The following is a 22,598-nucleotide window of genomic DNA, read 5'->3' on the forward strand; positions in this document are numbered from 1 at the left end:
ACTGTTAACTGGAAACCTTACCGATAATCTAAATAGTCAATAAACACATGTTTTGTATGTTATGTGTACTATATAGTGTATTCTTATAATAAAGTAAGCTGGAGAAAAGAAAATCTTATTAAGAGAATTATAAGGAAGAGAAAATACATTTACAGTACAGTTTATTGAAAAAAAATTGTGAGAAGTAGACCCATGCAGTTCAAAACCTTGGTCAGGGGTCAACTGTATATTGCTTTCACAGCACTTACATTCCATGCATATGTCTTACTCATCCAAGGTGATAAGTAGAGTGCTTTGTCAATTCATCTCTATTGCCCTTGTTGCACTCATATAATGTCTTGCTTATGGTAAGCATACTATTGATTATAATGATTTAATTAAATGTAACATTAATAAAATCCACTTCACCAATTAGATCTGTTTGAGGAAAGATCAATTTGAAATAGAAAAAGATGCTTAATATATGGAATTTTATCTAGTATTTAAAACGCTGTAGGATAAATTTTAAATAGTGGGTTTCTCTGTAGTGACCTTTAGGACTTGCTCTGATGAATAGTAAGGTTTATTTATGATTAATATAACAGTTGTTCAGTTTATTTTTAGACTTTTAAGTAACTCTTAAGTCAGAGTTTTTCATCCTCTACTCACAAGAATCATATAAATTGGTTCCATTGAGATGACTTGACTACTGTTGGGTGCTTGCCCTCCCCCAAAGAATAGCCCTTCACTTATTTTTTTCATATACTGGGTGTTTTCACATGATTTTTTTAAAAAAGGACTCTTCTGCTAATATAATTTGAAATAATTGTTAAGAGAGTGTAAATGCTTTTCAGTTTTATCCATTTATTTACATATTTGTCAATCTTACAAAAAGATACTCTTCCTGCTCTTTTATTTCTTGTATTACCACAAAGTTAAAATCAGTAGTCCTAACAAATACGACTTCAAATAATTAAGCAAATGGTAGGTAATTGGCTTTATGTGTAAAAAATAAATCATTTATACTCTGAATATTCTACATTTTAATATGGATTTTTGAGGAGTTAGAATGTCAGAAGTTACTGAAATTGGTAGAAAAATTGTTAGGTAGGCTGAAGAATTTTTTAGATCATGACTTCTTCAAGTTTTATGTGCATAAGATTCTGATTCAGTTGATCTGGGTAGGAGATTGAGATTCTTCATATCTGGCAAGCAATTTAAATGTTGCTGGTTGTAGACCACACTTTGAGTAGCAGGGAGCTGGATGACTTTCCAAAGCCTATCACCACATTTTAGTATTACATTTTTTAACCTAGAAAATGTAGCTTTTTGGTATTGCCATAGACAATTTTTAGATTGTCTCTCTACAGTCTGGTTTACATTTTGCCATTTTAATTAGAAATACCTGGCCTTTTTTTTTTTTTTTTAAGGAAATAGTTTGTGTGCGGACTAATGATTGATTGGTCTGTGATTATATGGTTCTTTGCTTAAAATCATCCTTCAAGATTTTAAAATTAGTTACTCTTGAGAACTGTTAGACTGCCTGGCAACTTTCAGAGAGTTTAAGCTTAATAAGAAATATCTGTTGGGTTTACTTTTTTAACGGAACTACTGATTACACTACTGATTGACTTTTTGTTATTTTGAAGGATATTGTTTTAGGTTAGACATTAACGTATTATAAAAATAGGAAACAAATTTGTTTAGCTAATGCTCTTTCAGTTGGTATAAGTACTGCTTTGTTAAAAAAGCTGTTCTTTTTCTCATGAATTAGTAGCAAATATATACCACAGCAGGTTAAGCTGTTAATTTTATCTGTAGCACATATGATTCAAAGCCTATTTTGTGTAAGCAAATAACCACTAGGACATGGAGACATTTAGTTAGATGGCTTATAGTAAAAAATTTAAATAATTTCTGAAGGACATTAATACTTTTCTTTAAGATGTATAATATTACTTTCATAGTCTTTTAGTCTTACATAGAAAATTAAAACTAAATCATAAATTAAAATCAGAAATCTTTAATAAAATTCTCAGAATTGCTTATTTTTGATAAATGGAAACTGGTAATTAACTTTGTAGACCAGGAGAGTAGAGCATGGGGGGGGATTTGATTATTATATAAAAAATATCAGAATAATTTTCATGTTGATAGTTATATCCACCCTATATTATTCACTCATCAGTAGTAGAAATTGCTAGAGGAATTATAATTAAAATATATTGTTTTCTTATTATATATTAAGTAAGCCCTAGCATTACTGTAAGAGTTTTCATGTGAAATTCACATCAAATATTAAGTTTTTTTCGGACCTGACCCAAAAATTTTGTGTAGAAACAAACTTCCTTTGTTTCTTCTGGTAGCATCCATTGATTTCTTTTTCCCCCTGAAGGTACATTAATAGTGCTTATAGAAGCAGAACAGTTGGGATTTACATTAAAAATAAATGTTATGAATAAAAAGCAGTCCACTATACCATTATAGTCTTGATTTTGTTTCACCAAAGTTCCAAAATATAAGGGACAAAAATACTGACAAGGTCAAGAAAAAATGAAAGAAAGAACAAACGATGCAAAAAGAAAATGACACTGAGGTCTTGGTTTAATACATATGTATTCCAGGCTGATGGTTGATTTCATTAGCAAATCTCATTGTTATGCAATGTCTGTTCTTCTGCAGCAAAGTGAATATTGTTTCTCACAGGCTCTGTGTGTATCTATTATGTTGAAATAAATGAAAAAATATGTATTTGTAGCTCTTTTTGGTTTACTCTTTTCAATTTGTCTTTTAGGAAGAAAAAGAAAATTGCATTATATTTTTCTCTTTTGTTGTTAAACTAGTCCAAAAGCTTTTCAATTTATATTACAGATGTGTTTCCTACTGTTGTTCTCTGAAGTAATGATAAGGTGGTTAACAATGTTATCATTTAATTATCCTATAACTTTTAAAATAAACAAAATATCTTGATTCATTTCAGATCATGTTAATATGAACTTCTTAAGCATATGCTTTCTAACGTATTTTTAAATGTCAGCAGTGGTTTTCTTATTGCAAGAAAAATGTTGAGCAAGTGTATTATGACAAATGCAAATACTGTTACCTTTTGCAATAGCAAAAATTGTATGTTAAGATTACTATAAATAGTTTTTAATTTTCATAAAATAGGAAATTCAGAAATAACAACTCTCAGTGGATGCTTTGGAAGAATTTGTTTACTAAGAGACTACATGATTCTTTGGGTTATTTATATGAGTTCAATTATGGATCAAACAATTGTCATTTAGTTTTAATTATTTTGAGGTCTGAAAATAATTTATAAAGTATTTTTAGTTTTTGGTAGTGTTCTCAAAAGTTATCCTCACAACTGAAGTTCTTTTGACAAACTTGAAAATAGAAAAGCCCAAGGTTTTATTTACTGTGGGTTGATGATAAACCATTGAGAAATGATCTGTATGGTAAAAATTGGCCTTCTTGCTTACTTGATCCAATCCTAGTAAATATCTTGCTCATTTTGGGAAAATATGAACTGTTATAAATATGTATGTTTACTAACACATCATATTGAGTTAATTTGTACTTAAAGTCTTTGCATTTTATTCTTCACAGTGGTTAATAGAAAACAAGGGACTTTAAAATCTAGTAGAGGAGATCCCTAAAATGATTAAGTTGTACTATGGAGCTAAGTCATGTAGAGAAGGAGGTTTTATGGGCCCAGATAGTGAGCTGTGAAAGTAGAGGAACATCCAGAAAGTGATGAGATCTAAACTGATAATGAGGTGGGGAAGCAATGAGAAACAACATAAACATAATTTGGGAGGTGGGAGAATGTATACTTGGCATCTTTGGGAGACAAGGAAGAGACCAACCCAGCTGTAATAGAAGATATGATTTGCTGTGACCTATTTATCTCACATGAAAATAAAATTTTATCATTATTAAATTTTAGTAGTATTCAGTCCAGATACATGGTGTATTGAGATACTACCATTGTGGACTTTGATTTTTCTTGTATAATACAATAGGAGATGGGAAATTACCTTTATATTAATGTCACCATCCTCCCCCTTCTTTATTAACGTAAGAAGTAAATGCTGTAAAAGCATGCAAACATTCATGCTCTAAAATGAATCTAAATTGGTGCAGACTGAATGAGAATATAGGAATCTAGAAACTCTAAGTCAGATTTATCTAGTTAGTTAGAAATACCAAGCTGAGAAGGAATAGAAATCATCATATATTGGGCTCCCAAGCTGTTGAATTTAGCAGGATCATAGAAGGTCACCAACAAGTAAAAGAGGAGCTGTTTTAAATTAAAAAGAGAGGTCCCATTCTAGTCTGGACCTACGCAGCAGTGTCCTCTCTCCTTCACCCAACCTAGAGCCGGTTATCACTTACATGCCCATTTTACTTATCCAGCAGAAGAACCTGCATTTAGAAAATGAAATATGAATTTGGAATATGAAAATAAATGATGCATTTAATAAGATCCTAGAGATTGTTATTTTTGTTTAAAGACCCTGATTAGACAAATTGCATACGTCTCCCTAGCAAAACGGTTTATTTTATGGGTAACCTTACATAATGTTATGGCCCCGACTTGTGCTGAGGAAATGTTAAAAGAAACTGTCATGTAACGTTTGTTATTTCATTTTTATAAAATGCTATTGAGAAAATTATTGTATTGTCTAATGTTGCATTATTGAAAAGTATACACGAAATTCCCCTCTATTTTGAGTACTAGGAAGAGCTTTGATACTTGATGTATTTTACAAAATACATCATATCAAAAGTATTTTCTAATTTGATCTTGTTTCCCACTTTGATTGCTAGAAAGCTCAGAGCTGTACCACCTACATCTTACAATTGTGCAAAGCTTTATTATAGATGTTCTGTGTTCCATATTTATCTTGTGTTTCATCTTTCTTGCCTTCTCTTACTTTCCCTTTATTTATATTAATTTATATTTTTGAAAGCATTCTGTTGTACTACTCATATTTCTGTAAGTCATCCTAAAATTATTTTGGAATAAGATGGGATATAAATAACCATATAGAGCTTATGTATTGCAATGAAGAGCTTCCTGTCCCTCCTTCTTCATTTTGCATGAATTTCTTAATCTCCTTTGTGAGATCTTAGACTTGCTAGGGTCTCACAAAGGGTCTCACTTTCGGAAAGGGGGATCCTTTCCAAAATTTTTTGCCTTTACAGAGCTACCAACGTATAGTTTGTTGTGCCAAGTGTGCCCTACAAAAGAGTGCCTCGTTGAGACAACTGATGGGGTTGAAATATATCCTAGAGGAGGGAAAGATGCCTTTTTCTTATATGTCAGCTCAGTGGGATTCTTGTTATCATATATATGACACTGTTTTCCCCCCCTGCTCTTTAAATTGTAAAACTCTAAATACTAAAACTTGCTGATGAGCTAGCTACCTTGAGTGAAACAAAATTTTAAATTTATTTTCTTTACCTCTATTTTTTTTATTCTATTCCATACATTTGACACATCATGGGAAACCAAGATGGCCATGGATATTTGAAATAATATTCTAATTTAAAATTTTGTGGGGTTTTTTGTATTTGAATTACATAGTTAAAACTACCTATTTAGTAGCAATTAATATCTTAAGTTTTCTATAAAGGAAATAAAGGGCTATGTTTAGCATTCCAGGTAACTCTACACATTTGAATTATTTAATCTGACCAAGAAATCCAACTTGAAGTAACTCCTTAGTCATAGTTTTCTGAAAATTTGCTATTTCATGTGTCATTGTAGTACAGGTTGTGATTAGTGACTTGCATTAATGTTGTTCAGTATTGAAAAATACTCCTTTCAAATGATACATACTAAGTTTATAATGAGACCTGTTCTGAGATTCTGTAGTCTTGTTATTTATCTACTTGGGTATTGTTTTAATTACTGATTTTATCATCATTTTGTTTTGTTTTTTAAGTATATTAGAATTTCATTTTGCAAAAGAGTAAATATAAATCTGATTAAAGTAGTATAATAATAATGCCTTGATATGGTTATACTGTCATAAAGGGCTTTTAAGAGCTCTTTGCAATACAGTCAAAGCAGATATGTTCATAATAGGACATAGGTGAATGGCATTAATATATATAGAATATTTAAGATAAATGCAATTTTGTAGATTAAAAAATAATCTAAATATTTTTGAAGTAGTGAATTAGTTTATCCTTTTGATAGAGTGTGTATTTGTTTTATACCCTTAATTAATTTAAGTCAGCCCTCATTCAACTATACTAGAAATTTTAAAGAGTGAAAAAACAGCAGTTTGTGGAACAAAACTAAGGACAAGAAAACTTAGTTTTCAAGCTAAATGTATCTATTTAATTTTACATATATATAATTTTATAGAGGGGAAGGGAGTAAGAAAGAGATGGAAAGAAACATCAATGTGTGGTTGCCTCTCACGTGCCCCTTACTGGGGACTGACCCACAGCCCAGGCATGTGCCCTGACTGGACATCAAACCTAAAACCCTTTCATTGACAGGCTGGGACTCAATTCACTGAACTACACCAGCTAGGGCTATATTTTTCTAAATGCTCACTGGTAAATATTTTCTTTTTGAAATAGGAATTTAAAATGGTGACAAGAAAGCTTTAAGTTATGTAACCTTTTTGATTCATATAATCGAATTTTTTTTCAAAGGCTGCCACTTAAAATATAAAGTGGTCATATTTTGCAGGAGTTTGTCCTAGTAAGAATAGGCTTATGCTTTGACTAAAAATTTAATTTTGATTTTTAACCCAGAAACTTACCTACTTTCCTGAAGTAGTTTAAAGACTTTTCCTTATATTTATCAGGTTTTATATTGGTTTTTAAGCAGTTGTTCTTAGTTTTCTTTTAACCTTATTAGCATTGCCTTGTTTTTACAATTTAGTTGCCAGAAGTAATTTTTAAAACCTGTTTAAACAGACTTATTCTTCATGCATTCCGTATAAACTGGGTGCCTATGCCTGTCACGAATAACAATCCTTTGAAAAAAAGGAAGGATGACAGAACTCTTTGTTTATTTTGACATTAATAAAATTAAGAATGATTTCTTTAGACGTCCACCTTACCTGCTTTAGTTTTGTCACGTGAGCATTCACGTTTACTGGTGATCTAAGTGCTCCACCTGCCTTTCAGTTTGTTTGCCAGGAAATCAAGATGTGTAAACTGCAGGAAGTACTATTTGACCCTCTCCGACAGTATCTCATTACAATAATTGCTAATCTCTGAATAAGACAGCCATGTTTTGTGAGTAACAGAGAGAGAGGTTGTATTAGGTAGATTTTAGGTGTTTCAACAAATACAGCATTGTAAATGCTTACTTGGATTATGTTTTCACGATAGCTTTTGATAAAAGACATATGGTGACCTTTGGGGTCAGCACAGCTAGGACACAATATTAGGTATTCTTTCATGCCTTTTAACTGAAAAATTTCACGGCTTGTTGTTTTGGAGTGCTGTCACTGCTCTGAATCGAAAGGATAATGGCTACTTCCTGATTAAACCCACTCTCTACAGTAAGCTCTTAATGTTACACTGTATGTCTTTTTCTCCTGTAAATGCAATAATAGTATTTGGTGTTTTCTTTACTTTTTATCATTGTCTTTTCTCAGATATATCTCTTATAAATATATCCTGAAGTTGAAGTTTACAATTAGAGTAGAAACTACTGTTTTAAGTTTGGAGGATTTTTTTAATGAAAAAAGGAAGTATTTGTTTGGTATCAAACTCAACTATCTCATTCTCATGTACTTATTGTAGATTTTGGTTAAAGCAAGTAGCTTTTCAGAAAGGCAGTGAAATGATAAATTATATTAACCTTTTACTTTCTTGGCACTGTAAGCAAAATCTTAAAAATAACAAGTAGTCAATCAGATTTGTTTATTCAGGGAATATTTGGATAAAGTAATCATATTTTATTTAATAAATTTCATAAATGCATTTACATATATTGCCATAATTTTTTATAATTGTTTTATTTATTAAACTATTGTTCTTAAATTAGTTCAGTGATCCTTGTGATGTGAAACCAGCATTAAGTACTCAGGGAATAATGAGCTTTTTAGTGTTAATCCTCACGCTGGCAGTCACTCCATCTGTGGTTGTAGGACAGTCATTTAAACTGCTTATCTAAGTTTCCTGGCCTGCTGTTCATATGAGTGCTAAGTAAAATATGTATGTTTGTTTACTTCTTTACGATAGTACAAACTATATAGAAAATGAGTTTTCACAAGTATTTTATAAGATGGAGAGCTGACTCTGAAGATAGACTAGGAAAACATTTAGAAGTCACAGTAGATAGGGAAATAACAGAAAAATTACTTAGAAAATAATAGAAAGTAAAGTTTAAAGTAAGTATGATGGAACTGGCCTTTTACTTTGAACAGAACTGTTAGTCATGCTCAGTTCTTAATATCTCATTACCAAAGGGCTAGACATATTGTTAGCTACATGACTGAAATGAGGGGTGGAAAGCTTGGAGGTGATCATAAGGAGTCACAAATACATTTATGTTATTTAACTTATTCTCAAAAGTCTTAGTCCTGGGAAGGAGATTATTCAGAGTAGAAGGAAGAATGTGTATATCTATTATAGCCTTTAACTGTAGTTTGCCTAAATAGTAAGGTATGTAATTTTTAAACTCTAGTATTAGGTATCCTGGTTATATTAAAGGAGACATTATGAAATTATTAAACATTGAAGGCAGTTACTGAAGATGGTTATAGAACCAAACATCCAGAAAGAGTTTAAAATATTTTGGGATAATATAAATAGAATGCTACTTTTCTTGAGAGTTAAGGTACCCCTTTTTTCCCCCCAAATGCTTATTATCAAAATTATTTTAGGTAACTCAGTAATTTTTAATAAAAATTACTGGCACATTCTACGGAGATTTTCAAGATTTATTAGTGAATATTCTAGTTTAGTCAAGTTACTGAAGTAGGACTTATAGTAGTTCCTGTGTCTAATTCGTAATAACAAATGATATCATTTATTTAATACTTAATATGTGCAAACCACTTGGCTAATTCTATTGTAGGAGGGACAAACTTTTACCTTTACCCTCTCAGAGTTCTTTTTGGCCGGGCCTGAGAATTAAGTTGATATAAGATGAATCAACCGAAGAAAAGCATACAAGTTTATTTAATACAAGTTTTATGTGATACCAGGAGTCTGTATAAGGAATGAAGACCCAAAGAAATGGCAAAACCTGCTTGTTTTATATTACTGGTAGGTAGAACAAAGAGAAGCAGTTGTGGAAAAGTGACTCAGCTATGTGGGGAGCCTAAAGGAAGATAGGAATTATTTTAACAAGGTCTTTTTGTGTAGAACTCTCTTGGTTTCAACCTTTTGTCCTTGGTGATAAGAACGTTACTTTACCTCTGGTATAGCTTTCATATAAGAATTTCATTTCTTGCTTATAAGACAAAAGGGGGAAGGTCAGAGTGTTTTTCTTATATTCACTTTTTTTTGAGTACCTTTAACTAAAAATAGTCAATATGCCAGAGCAGCATGAAGTGATGTATTCTGAACTCTTTACTATTTTTAATTAGTTAATTAAGTTTTTATAGAAGGGAAGGAGAAAAAGAGGGAGAGAAACATCAATGGGTTGCCTGCATTGGCTGGGAATCGAACTGACAACCTTTTGTTTTGTGGGATGATGCTCAACCAACTGAGCCAAGCTGGCCAAGGGCACACTTTTTATTATCTTTATATTCCTAATAATCACCTGAGGTGTAGGTAACATCATTACACCCATTTTCACTGAAAAGTAGATAGTTGTAGGGAATTTAAATAATTTTTAAAAAAATATTTTATTTATTTATTTTTAGAGAGGGAAGGGAGGGAGAAAGAGAGAGAAACATCAATGTGTGGTTGCTGGGGGGCTGTGGCCTGCAACCCAGGCATGTGCCCTGACTGGGAATTGAACCTGCGATGCCTGGTTCGCAGCCCACGCTCAATCCTCTGAGCTACACCAGCCAGGGCGGAATTTAAATAATTTTATTAATGTCTTTTAGCTAGTCAGTGCCAGAGCCAGACCAGTTCTAACAAAATCTAGAATCAGGAACTCAGTCTTCAATGTCATGCCTTAAGCATTGTGTTTATATTTTGGAGATAATAAGGGTGCTTACACCTTTGATTTCCATGGTTTTATTTTTCATTAATTTATCAAATATTATGGTGTGATTACTAAATGTCAGGCACTATAAGGAATGACTAGTTGCTGGAAAGCAAATTAAAATTCATTGTTTCAAGAAACTCACACTTTAGTGGAAGCAGCAGAAAATTAACAGGCTCTCACAGTACAGTGTGTTACCTGATACAACAGGGGTGAGCACAGGATGGAAACACAGAGAAGTATCCAGTGTATTATTTTATATATGTATTTAATTTGCATTTTTTGAGTGCTGCTCTAGGTATGTGGGGTATATCAGTAAAGAAACTGGCAAAGGTCTCTGGTCTTGTGGATCATAGTGGGGGTGGAGATAAACAATAAGCATAATAAGTAAAATATTCAATATATAGCATGTTAGAAGGTGACAAGTGTTATGGAGGAAAGAAAAAGTAGAACAGGAAAAGAAGGCTGTGTTGGTGATGGGTTGGAGAGTCTGGACTTAAAAGAAAAAGTGGTATTTGAGCCACGAACAAGGAAGTTAGCTATGTGTGTATCTTTGGGAAGAGCCTTCAAAGCAGAGGGCTTGAGGCAAGAAGCATACCTGGTGTGTTTGGAGTAATCAACAGAGGCCAAGTGTGTTTGGAGCAGAGTTCAGGAGAAGGGGGTGGGTATTGACTGAGTTAGTGGGTGGGAGGGACTTAGAGGAGCCATTGCTGGGCTTTTAGTAATTTGGCTTATATTTTCAAAGTATCATTCCAGTTGCTATGTTGAGAATACAGTTGACCCTTGAACAAAGTAGGGGCTAGGGGCACCAAACACTGTGAAATCAAAAATCCATGTATAACTTTAATCCAAAACTTAACTGCTAATAACCTATTTATCAGAAGCCTTATTGATCATATAAACAGTTGATTAACAAATACTTGATGTATTCCATATATTATATACTGTAGTCTTACAGTAATCTAAGCTAGAGAAAAGGAAATATTAAGAAAATCATAAGGAGAAGAAAATACACTTACAATACAGTATGTATTTATTGAAAAAAATCCGAATGTAAGTGGACCTTGCAGTTGAAACCCATGTTGTTCAAGGATCAACTATAGATCATAATGAGGCTTTGACCACTGGTAAGGAGTAAGCTAGAGTAAGCTAAGTGATTGCGGGTAGTAGCTTGGATAAGAGTGGTAGCAGTGAAATTCTGGATGTTTTTAAGGTACAACCAAAAACTCCCTGATGGATTGGATGTGGGATATTAGAAAGAGAGAAGACAAGATGACTCCCTCATTTTTGACTGAACAACTGGAAGGATGTTGCAGTCACCTGTGAGATAGGGAAGGCTTTCAGATGAAGTAGGGTTTGGGATAAAAATTGGGGGCTGAGGTAGTTTTCAGGTGTCTCTTAGATATGCAAGTAGAGATTTTGAGAAGGCTTTCCAGTGGAGATACTGTCTAAATTGAGGCTGAAGGATGAGTTGGATTTATCCAGTGAAAGAGATGCTTTATGATGAGATTTGAGAACATTCTCTATATACTTAAAAGAATCTTGGCATTTTTTACTTTATGTATTATGAACTACAGAGTAACATCTAAACATCTAAAAAGTAATAACATTTAAAAATAATAAAATTGTTTATCTCAAAGAACAAATTTTGGGGAATACTTAAATTTTCAGAGTGTTCCAGTGGATATTATATTCATGAGTTGTACTGGATGCTTTTACATACTTTGATCTTACAACATAGTGCCGTAAGGTAAGTGTTGTCCCATTTTATATTTGTGGAGAAACTGAGATAACACTGTCTAAGGTCATTCATATATTAGGTGATGGGTTTGAGTTAAAATCTAGGTCTTTAGACTCTGTTGTCTGTGCTCCTTATTTTAAAAATGTATGCTAAATCATAACAAACAAAATGTAAATCATAACAAAGATTAAATAAAAATAATAAAAATGTATGATATTTTTAATTTTGTAAAATTTTAAATTTTGTACAAGGTTTCAAGAAAATGTCTTTTTTAACATTAGCCTGTATCATAACAGAGTGATACCCCTGGGACGTATGGTTTATAGATCTTGACCATGAAGTCAAGCCGTTTGTTGGTTTTGTGAATTACTGCATCGTTTTCAATGCAGTTACCTATTACAGACACCGCCTCCGCTCCTAGCCCCCATTCCCATTACAGTGTTTAGTATGTGCTTAAAAAATTACAGGTGCTGTCATCGTCTTTATCCCTCCTCTTAAGATGCTGTGACCTTGGGGATCATCATGCAAGCTTTTTGGAATCATGTAAATTATAAAACCTCAGAGGTTGAGGGCATGAGGATTTTATAATTAATGAAGAATGCATTTTAACTCATGTACTTATTTTGTCTGATGGAAACCATTTTTTGTTTGCTTCCTTTATTGGCTGTTTTCTAGGGAAATGAATTTGATAAATAGTTGTGTTTTGGGCTGGAAAAGCAATATTCTCTGAGGTGCCAGTGGGTATATTCACTGGAAAAGTGACATAGATTGTTCTACATAGGTTGTTCTACTTCAGGAGGGAATAGAAATATAGGTGTTCATTGAAACAATTTACTTTTGAGGTAATGATGCCATATTTTAAAACCATAACACTTTTGCCTTTAGGTCAAAATATGTGTTATTTCTTAAATTTCATGTGAGTTAATACTGTTTACATTTATGTTATGTTTTAAAGTCACTATTAAGAGCAAGTCATTCAAACATTCTGCAGGAAAGAAATATTTTAGCAAAAACATGTTACACAATTTTAAAAGTACTGATTTAAAAACAACCAACCTGTGGATTAAAACAGTCAATTAGCCTAAAAGGTCATTTTTAAGTATCTACTAATGATATAGGTAGGAAATTTGACCTAGCCTTTATATTTCTGTTTTTTAAATATGACTTTACTTCATATGTGCTGTTTTATTCATTTCTCTTATTTTAAGATCACTATAATAATTAAATAATCATTGAAAAAATTTTCAATTAGTTTACTTTCAGTATTATTTTGTATTGGTTTCAGGTGAATAGCATGTAGTAATTTGACAATCACATACATACTTTATGAAGTGTTCCCCTGATATTTCCAGCACCCACCTGGTACTATACATAGTTAATGCAGTATTATTGGCTGTATTCCCTATGCTGTACTATACATCCCTGTGATTCTTCTGTAACTTCCAATTTGTACTTCTTAATCCTTTTACCTCTTTCACCCAGTTCCCCAAACCCCAAACACCCTTTTTTGTTGTAACTAAAGTACCTGTGTAATTTTATATTTTAGTTAATTCTGTTAAGGTTTTAGAAGTATATATCCTGACCAATTTTTCTTTTCTTTTCTTTTTTAGATTATTTATTCATTTATTTTTAGGGCAAGGGGCAGGGTCAGAAAAAGATAGGGAAAGAAATATTGATGTGTGAGACACGCATTGATTGGTTGCCTCTCCCAGGGCCCCAGGCATGTGCCCTGACTGGGAATTGAGCCCACTACCTTTAGATTTACAGGCCAGCGCTCAATCTACTGAGCCACACCAGTCAGGGCTGAACAATTTTTCTTAAGTATAAATAATGTACATAGTAGTCCCCCTTTATCCTCAGTTTCACTTTTCATGGTTTCAGTAACCTATGGTAAGTGTGGTCCAAAAGTATGAAATAGAAAAGTCCACAAACAAACATTTAAAAATTGTGCGCCATTCTGAATTGTGTGTTCTAATCTCTTGCCATCCTACCTACAACATGAATCATCCTTTTTTCCAGCAGTCCGTGCTATATATGCTACCCCCCTGTTAGCCACTTTGTAACCATCTCATCAGATCAACTGTTAGGTCTCTTAGTGCTTGTGTTCATCTCACAGTGTTCAAAGGACCCTTACTTTACTTAATAATGGCCCCAAAGCACAAGAGGAGTCATGGTTGCCATTCAGATATGCCAAAGAGAAGTCGTAAAATGCTTTTTTAAAGTAAAAAGGTGAAATTCTTAATAAGGAAAGAAATCATATGCTGAGGTTGGTAAAGTCTATAGTAAGAATGAATTTTTTATCCTTGAAATTGTGAAGAAATTTGTGCTATTTTGCTGTGAGAAAAAACATATTCACATTATTTTTATTATAGTTCACTGTTATAATCATCCTAATTTATTATTAATTATTGTTAATCTAGTACAGTGCCTAGCTTAAAAACTTTATCATAGGTATGTATGTATGTATGTATAGGAAAAAATAGTGCTATCCATTGTTTCAGGCATCCACAGGGATCTTGGGAGTGCACCCCCATGGATTGGGGGATTGCTGTATGTTAAGTGTTAGTATATTTCTCTCTTGTTTTGTTTTATTTCTTATTTTGACAGTGTTTTCTCTTTGATTCAGTTGAAGAAAAAGAAAAATGACTGGCCAGTCAAAATTTTCTGTCAGAAGTATTTTATTATTGCCTATTTTTAATAATTATACTGAACTAAATCTATTACATCCTGGTTAATTAGCATGCTTGGGGACTTAGTGTTTTCATTATTTTTTTCCAGAATGCTTTTTCTTAACATTTGTATAGAAACTTTTACTTAATGTATTTGTACAAGTGTGAAATTTAATTATTTTTAATGATCTGACAATGGTAGAGGACTAGGTCCTGATTTGACATTTTGAGCTACTGCTTATGTTGTTTGGTAAACAAAATACAAATATTAAATATGGGTCTAGATTTGATAATTCAAGCAACTAATTTAGTTTTGTAAACAAAGCATCATCAAATATTAATTCTGTAATAGTAATTTAAAAATACCAGAGATGTCAAATGAAGGATAAAATTACTTACTAAAAGAGTGAGATAAAGTCATATACCATGAGTTGACAATAAAAGAAGTGATATGGGATGGCTCCTTTAAGGAAAAGGGACCCAAGCTTCAAGCATTAAAGGACTTCAAACATTAATTAATTTTCATAACATCTTTATTAAAATGTAATTAACACCACACAGTTCACCCATTTAAAGTGTACTGTCCAGTGGGTTTTGGTATATTACATTGTTAAGTTTTTTAAGTTGTAAAAGATATAACATAAAAATTGCCATTTTAATCATTTTTAAGTATGTAATTCATTGGCATTAATTATATTTATAATGTTGTACAACCAGCATCACTATTTTCAAAGTTTTTCATTATCCCAAACAAAACTCTCTTACTAGTAAGCACTAACTCTCCATTTCATCTGCCTCCCAGCCTCTGGTAAACTTGAATCTATGTCCTCTCTGTCCCCTTGAATTCGCTTAATTGAGGTATCTCCTGTGAGTGAAATCCTGTGGTAGTTGTCCATTTGTGTCACATTTATTTCACTTAGTATAGTGTTTGTCTTCAAGGTCCATGCATAGTATAGGATATACTAGAACTTTGTTGCTCTTTGGGGCTCAAAAACCTGAATAAATTATATATATATATATTTTTATATGTATATTACATTTATTTAATCATTTATTTGTTGATGGATACTTAGATGTACAAATATTTGTTTAAGTCTCTGCTTGCATTTCTTTTGGATATGTGTGTACTTTGGAGTGGAACTGCTAGATCATATATGTGGTAATTTTCCATTTAGCTTTGTGAAAAACTATCAAACTTTTCCATAGTTCCTTCATTGAGCATTAATTTTTATTCTAATATACTATTGAGTACATAAAAATTAGATTAAATGGATGTTTGCTTCAGTATATACCATATACTTTTCTTGAAAGGAAAAAAAGAATCAGCCGTGTGTTAGGTGTGAGAACATGTATATAGCTAAAGAGTCACATTTTAAAGTGAATTTTAATAAAATAATTAAGCTGTCTGGTTGTATGCAGTCCCAATTTTGCTGTGATATTTTATAGAATGTGGTCATGAAATTTCTATTTCTCAGCCTATAGAAATATGTTGTAAAACTGTAAATATGGATGTTTCTGCAAGTAATTAGTACAACTTACATTATTTCTGCCCAGTTTAAAGATATTTATTTTTTAGTTTCCCTTTTGTACTATAAAATAAAATCACTCTTTACTATATCTAACTGGAAAATATTCTCAATATATTCTTTTCATCATTTTATATTAGTTTATTGTACTTACTATACATTAACATTTATGTTTTATAAGTCTGAAAGGAGGCTAGAGGCATTTTACTTGACATTTTTAAGATGACTCTTATTAGTGTAAATTCTGGAATTCAGTGTGAGTTAGGGGAATAACATTTACTACAGTGTTCATAGATCAGTGAAGAATCACTGAGCCAAAAGGCAGCCTTATTTTATTGGCTTGATAAGACCATATGTCCAAGGAAATGGGTAGTAACTCTGGAATAAGGAAATGCTTTGACCTAATTACAAATTTTTGTAGGAGAGATATATAATATCACAAGCACATAAACAATAATGAATTACTTATAGATTCAGTATGGAAATAATAACAGATATAATAGGTCATCTGGAGAAGAATATTGTCTAACACATCAGAAAAGTAGTTTCTGCAAATAAAGAAGATGACTAATCAGAAGATTTCTTTGAATTTCTTATCAAAGGGTATACAAAGGAACACTCGATGCATAAGGAGTTTAAAATAGCCAGCAATTTTGAGAAAATTGACACAGTATAGTTCATGGAATCATTTTGTTTTCTTTGTTCAAACTTGAGGCAAGTTGCCTTAATATTGATTTGATTCCAGTGAATCTTTCCATACCTAAATAGGAACTGAGAATGACATAGGGTTTCTAAGTGGTCAGTAAAGGTTAGACTTGGGAAGAAGTTTTGGGAAACAAGTTTCCACATGGTTAAAAGCAAAAAATAAAAAGAAAATAAAATAAAAAACCCAAACAATAATCAGTTGATCCCAAAATTATGGTAGACTTAAATATTTTGAATATCTACTGAAAATTAAATAAAATATTTTAGATGTTTTTAATGATTTTGCTGAGCTGCTAAGAAAGTAAAAATGTAAAGGGATTAAAACATAAATGAAATAGAAAATTTAAAGAGGGGGATTAGAAAACAATATTATTAAAGTGCTTAGAACTCAAAGTGATCTGCAGATTGAGTACAATCCCTACAATGTCACAGTAGCTTTTTTTTTTTTTTCAGAGATAGAGGAAACAACTCTAAAATTTGTATGGAACTACAAAAGACCATGAATAGTCAACTCAGTCTTTAGAAAGAACAAGACTGGATATCAGGTGTGATATCACACTTTCTAATTTCAAAAGATATTTTCAAGCTATAGTAACAAAACAGTATACTACTGGCATAAAGACAGACTTACAGACCAATGGGACAGAATAGGGAGAAATAAAACCACTTGTGTATAGTCAGCTGATCTTCAGAAAGGGTGCCAAGAATACACAAGTAAAAAAGTTCAACAAGCAGTGTTGAAAAAACTGCATGAAAAAACCACTTGTGTATAGTCAGCTGATCTTCAGAAAGGGTGCCAAGAATACACAAGTAAAAAAGTTCAACAAGCAGTGTTGAAAAAACTGCATGAAAAAACCACTTGTGTATAGTCAGCTGATCTTCAGAAAGGGTGCCAAGAATACACAAGTAAAAAAGTTCAACAAGCAGTGTTGAAAAAACTGCATATTCACATGCAAAAGAATGAAGTTGGACTCTTTATACCATACACAAAAGTAAACTCAAAATGGATTAAAGACTTGTATATCAGAGTAACACTGGAAAACTGTTTAGAAAACTTGAAGGAAAAGCTTTATGACCTTGGTCTTGGCAATGATATCGTGGACATGACATCAAAAGCATTGGCAACAAAAAACAAATACATGAGTGAGGCTATATCAAAATAAAAAGCTTCTGCACAGCAAAGGAAACAATCAGAAAGATAAGGCAACTAACCAAAGGGGAGAAAATACTTGTAATATTTGATACAGGGTTAATTTCCAAAATATATAAGGGACTTCTACAATACAATGGTAAAAAAAAGACCCCTAGTAAACTGATTAAAAAAGTGGGATAAAGACTTCAAAAGACATTATTCCAAAGAAGACATATAAACAACTAATAGGCATTTGAAAAAATGCTCAATGTTAGTAATCATCAGAGAATGCAAATCAAATCCACTATGCACTATCATCTCCCACCTTTTAAGATGGCTATTATTTAAAAGAAAAAAAAGACAAGTATTGGCTAGGATATGGAGGAATTGAAACCCTTGCAATCTGTGGGAATGTAAAATGGTGCAACCACTATATAAAATAGTATAGAGGTTCCTCAAGAATTAAAAATAGAATAACCATATGATCCAGCAATTGCACTTCTAGGTATCTGTCCAAAAGAATTCAGATCAGGAAACCTTGAAGATATGTTCATTACAGCACTATTTACAATAGCCAAGATGTGGAAACAACCTAAATGTCCACCAACAAATGAATGACAAAAAAAATATAGTTAAATGAATGCAGTGGAATACTATTCAGTCTTAAAAAAGAAAATTCTACAATATGCAACAACATAGGTGAAACTTGAAGACACTATTCTAAGTGAAATAGGCCAGTCACAAAGAGACAAATACTGAATACTTTGATTTATACAAGGTATCTAAATAGTCACACTTACATAATCAAAGAGTGGAATGGGCATTGCCAGGGATGAAGAGAGGGAGAAATGGAGCATAAAGTTTTAGTTAAGCAGGGTGAATGTGCTATGGAAAGCTGCTGTGCAACACTGTACCTGTAGGCAACAGGAGTGCCTGGTATGCTTACAAATTTTAGAGGGTAGAGTTCACACTGTGTTTCTATGACAATAAAATTAAATTTTTTTAGAAAAAGAAAATTTAAAGAGGGTAGAAACAAATACCAAAGTCAATGTTCATTTCAGGGTACTTGCTGAACCCTAATGATTGGAGTATGTATTTATTTATTTATTTATTTGGCTGTTTAATAGTTTATAGTAGATATTTCTACTTCAGAATCTCTCTACTTACAGTTAAAAGCAATATGATCCCTTTCAAACCTCAGTTTTTCTAACTTTTAAGTTTCTTCTTTTTTAAAAGTATTTGTGCCTTTAGTACAACTAACTCTTATCTACTCTGTCTCTTCTCAGTCTTCTTCTTTTAATTATTCCTTTATCATTCAATTTTAGATGAGTTGTCATCTGGTAAGAAGCTCAAATGAATCCTAGATCTAATTTGATTCCTAGTATCTTAGTGCACTGATTAAAGAAACACATCTAATTTCCCAAAATCCAATTAATCCCTGATACAAAACCAGACACATGTTCAAATAGACTTAATGCCTTAGAATTTTCTGGAGCTAGTAGATGTGAAATTCAAATGAAATTACTTTAGAGATACCACTGCTTTTTTCTAGGAAGAATATCTTTCCAAGTCTTAGTTTTTACCTAATACTTGGAATTAATCGATATTCTTATAGATGTAATTTTGTCATTTGGTTAATTTCTTTATTGCCATTTTTTAAATTAAATTTATTGTGGTAACATTGGTTAATAGAGTCATATAGTTTTCAAGTATACAGTCTTATGATACATGATCTGTATATTGCATTGTGTACCCACCACCAAAAGTCAGATCATCTTCTGTCACCACCCCCTTCCCTCTGGTAACCACCATGCTATTGTCTGTCAGTGTCTCTGGGTTTCAGTTTTATATCCCACATATCATCAGTGAGTTCATATGGTTCTTAGCTTTTTCTGACTGACTGACTTCTGTACACTTACTTCTGTGATTCTATTTCTGTTCTAGTTCTTTGCTTAGTTTGTTTTGTTTTTCTTTTAGATGTATAGAGTAATCTTGGATGTAGGTTCCTGCCTTCCATGACTTGGAATACTTCTTTCCAGCCCCTTCTTGCCTGCAAGGGTTCTTTTGACAAATCAGCTGATTGGCTTATGGGAACTCCTTTGTAGGTAACTGTCTCCTTTTTTCCTGTAGCTTTTAAAATTCTCTCCTTATCTTTAATCTTGGGTAATGTAATTATGTGCCTTGGTATGTGCTTTCTTGGGTCCAATTTCTTTGGGACTCTCTGAGCTTCCTGGACTTCTAGAAGTCTATTTCTTTTGCCAAATTGGGGAAGTTTTCCTTCAGTATGTTCTCAAGTAAGTTTCCAATTTCTTGGTCTTCCTCTTCTCCTTCGGGCACCCCTATGATTCAAATGTTGGGAAGTTTAAAGTTGTCCTGGAGGTTCCTGAGCCTCTCTTCATTTTTTTTGAATTCCTGTTTCTTTATTCTGTTCTGGTTGAATGTTATTTCTTCCTTCTGCTCCAAATCATTGGTTTGAGTCCCAGTTTCCTTCCCTTCACTGTTGGTTCTCTGTATATTTTTCTTTATTTCACTTTTCATAGCGTTCACTCTTTCCTCTATTTTGCAACCATACTTAGCCATTTCTGTGAGCATCCTGATGGCCAGTGTTTTGAACAATGCATCTGATTGGTGGCTATCTCTTCATCACTTAGTTCTATTTTGGAGTTTTGATCTGTTCTTTCACTTGGGCCATATTTCTTTGTCTTGGTGTACCTGTTATGTTGTAAGGGGCAGAGCCTTAGGTATCCACCAGGGAAGGGCAACCCACATCACCGCGTTGTAGAGCTGTATGTGGGGGAGGGGTCAGAGAGGGAGTAATGCTGTTTGCTTGGCTCAAAGCCAGCACTCATTCACTTCCTCTGCTACCCACAAGCAAATTGGGCCCTTGCAGGTGCTGATTCCTGGGTGGGTGGGTTTGTGTACTCTGTAGAGCCCAGTGGGTCTCTCCATTGATCTCTTGTATGAGGCTAGGAGTTTCTGCCACTGCTGCAGCCCCCATAGGTTTTTCTAGCCAGAAGTTTTCTTTTCCAGTGCTGGAATCCTGGGTTGTGTAATTCATCTTGCTCCCCAGTTGTTCCTCCTGGTTCATCTGCACGTGAATGTGGGACCACCCAGTCCTCCAGCCACTGCCTTGCCCGCTCCTGTCCTCCAGCCCAGCCTTGCTTTGTGTCTTCTCACCCTGGCTGCCCCATCTCCACCCCTCCTACCAATCTGAATGAATGTTTTTTCCTTTAATTCCTTGGTTGTCAGACTTCTATACAGTTCAATTTTCTGGCATTTCTGGTTATTTTTCCTTTTTAAATTTGTTGTTGCCCTTCTTAGGTTGTACGAGGGGGCAAAGTATATCTACCTATGCATCCATCTTGACCAGAAGTTTGTGGGATCTTCTTATCCAGGCTGTCTGTATTTTTCTCTTCTTCTGTTAATCTTAATCTCTCCTTACATCTCATTTTAGCAGGTCTTTTTCTTCCTTCCTGTTTTTCTGCTGTTATCATTTTAATCAGTCTTACAATATTCTTAATATTATGTATTGGCGCAACAGTGCAGGGAACATTAGTTGATTATTATTTTTCTTTGCCACTCAAAATTGGTATAATATAGCAATGTTGAACTGAAGCTTTTTAAAGTACTATGGCAGTGGTTTTCAATCCTGGTTGCTCTTTAAAATGTCCCAGAGAGCTTTCCAGAACTATTCATGCATAGCTCCCACTCCCAGAAATTCTGATATAATTAGTTTGTCATGGAGCCTTGGCATAAGTATAAATAACAGAGATAGGCAAATGTAGCTTAATATTAATAATAATACATAATACAATAATTAGTAAGTAAATGATAATACATGAATAAACTCGGGTTTTGCATACTCACACCTGTAAACCTACTTTTGCCAACCCTATATTTGTAAGATCCCCCAGGTGTTTCTAATAGATAGTCAGGATTGAGGTTTACTGCATTGAAGGAAAAGTAGGGTAAAACTCTTTTTTCTTTTTGTTTTTTAAATTAAATTTCTTGGGGTAACATTGGTTAATAACACTATATAAGTTTCAGGTGTATAATTATATAATACATTATCTGTATAACTATATAATATATTATCTATATTGCCTTGCGTGCTTACCACCCACAGTCCAGTCTCCTTCATCACCGTATATCTGACCCCCTTTACTCTCTTCATCTTCCTCTCACCCTCTTCCCTTCTGGTAACCTCCTTGTCTATCTTTAGCTCATACACTGATCCTCATAGTTAGTTAAAATATCTATTGTGTTCTCCAGTTTAATGTCTTTTGACCTAAAAGATCCACAATACTGAGTAAAAATATATTTTTCTATATTTATTAGCATGAAGTCATGTAGGGTAAAGAATTGATTTAATAGTAAAGAATTCATTTGATAGTAAATATTGACAGTAAATATTGAAAACCTGATAGGTGGAGGCACTATGCTGGATTTCTCTTCTATTCTGAAATAGGTATACACCCATTCCTTGTTTCACTAAATTCTAAATTAAGACTGGTATTGGCCAGATTGTGCTCGAAGTGGATGAACACCATTTGTAGTGTGCTGAGTACTTTTATCTGAGGATATTGTTAAGTCATATTTGTAATGTTATCCCTGTCTATCAAGATGTAAAATAAATTTATTGTGTTTATAGATCAGGTTGTAGTCACTAAGGCAGATTTTGAAACAATTGCTCTCTGCACCTTTG

The 22,598-nt window shown here is 33.0% G+C and overlaps 1 protein-coding gene across 20 annotated transcripts in view; it reads left to right on the top strand.

Annotated features, from left to right (window-relative positions):
• Window positions 1-22,598, top strand: part of BAZ2B (bromodomain adjacent to zinc finger domain 2B) — a 367,012-nt gene that overhangs the window by 179,287 nt on the left and 165,127 nt on the right. Inside the window, exon 1 of one of the 20 annotated variants that reach the window (XM_036023405.1) lies at window positions 6,654-7,517. The exons of the other annotated variants lie outside the window; for them this stretch is intronic. The gene's annotated coding sequence lies outside the window, so the exon portion shown is untranslated. Of the gene's footprint in view, window positions 1-6,653; window positions 7,518-22,598 lie in introns of those variants that run through there. 20 annotated transcript variants of the gene reach the window in all.

The sequence above is a fragment of the Phyllostomus discolor genome, chromosome 4, assembly GCF_004126475.2.
Source record: "Phyllostomus discolor isolate MPI-MPIP mPhyDis1 chromosome 4, mPhyDis1.pri.v3, whole genome shotgun sequence".
Taxonomy (NCBI): Eukaryota; Metazoa; Chordata; class Mammalia; order Chiroptera; family Phyllostomidae; genus Phyllostomus; species Phyllostomus discolor.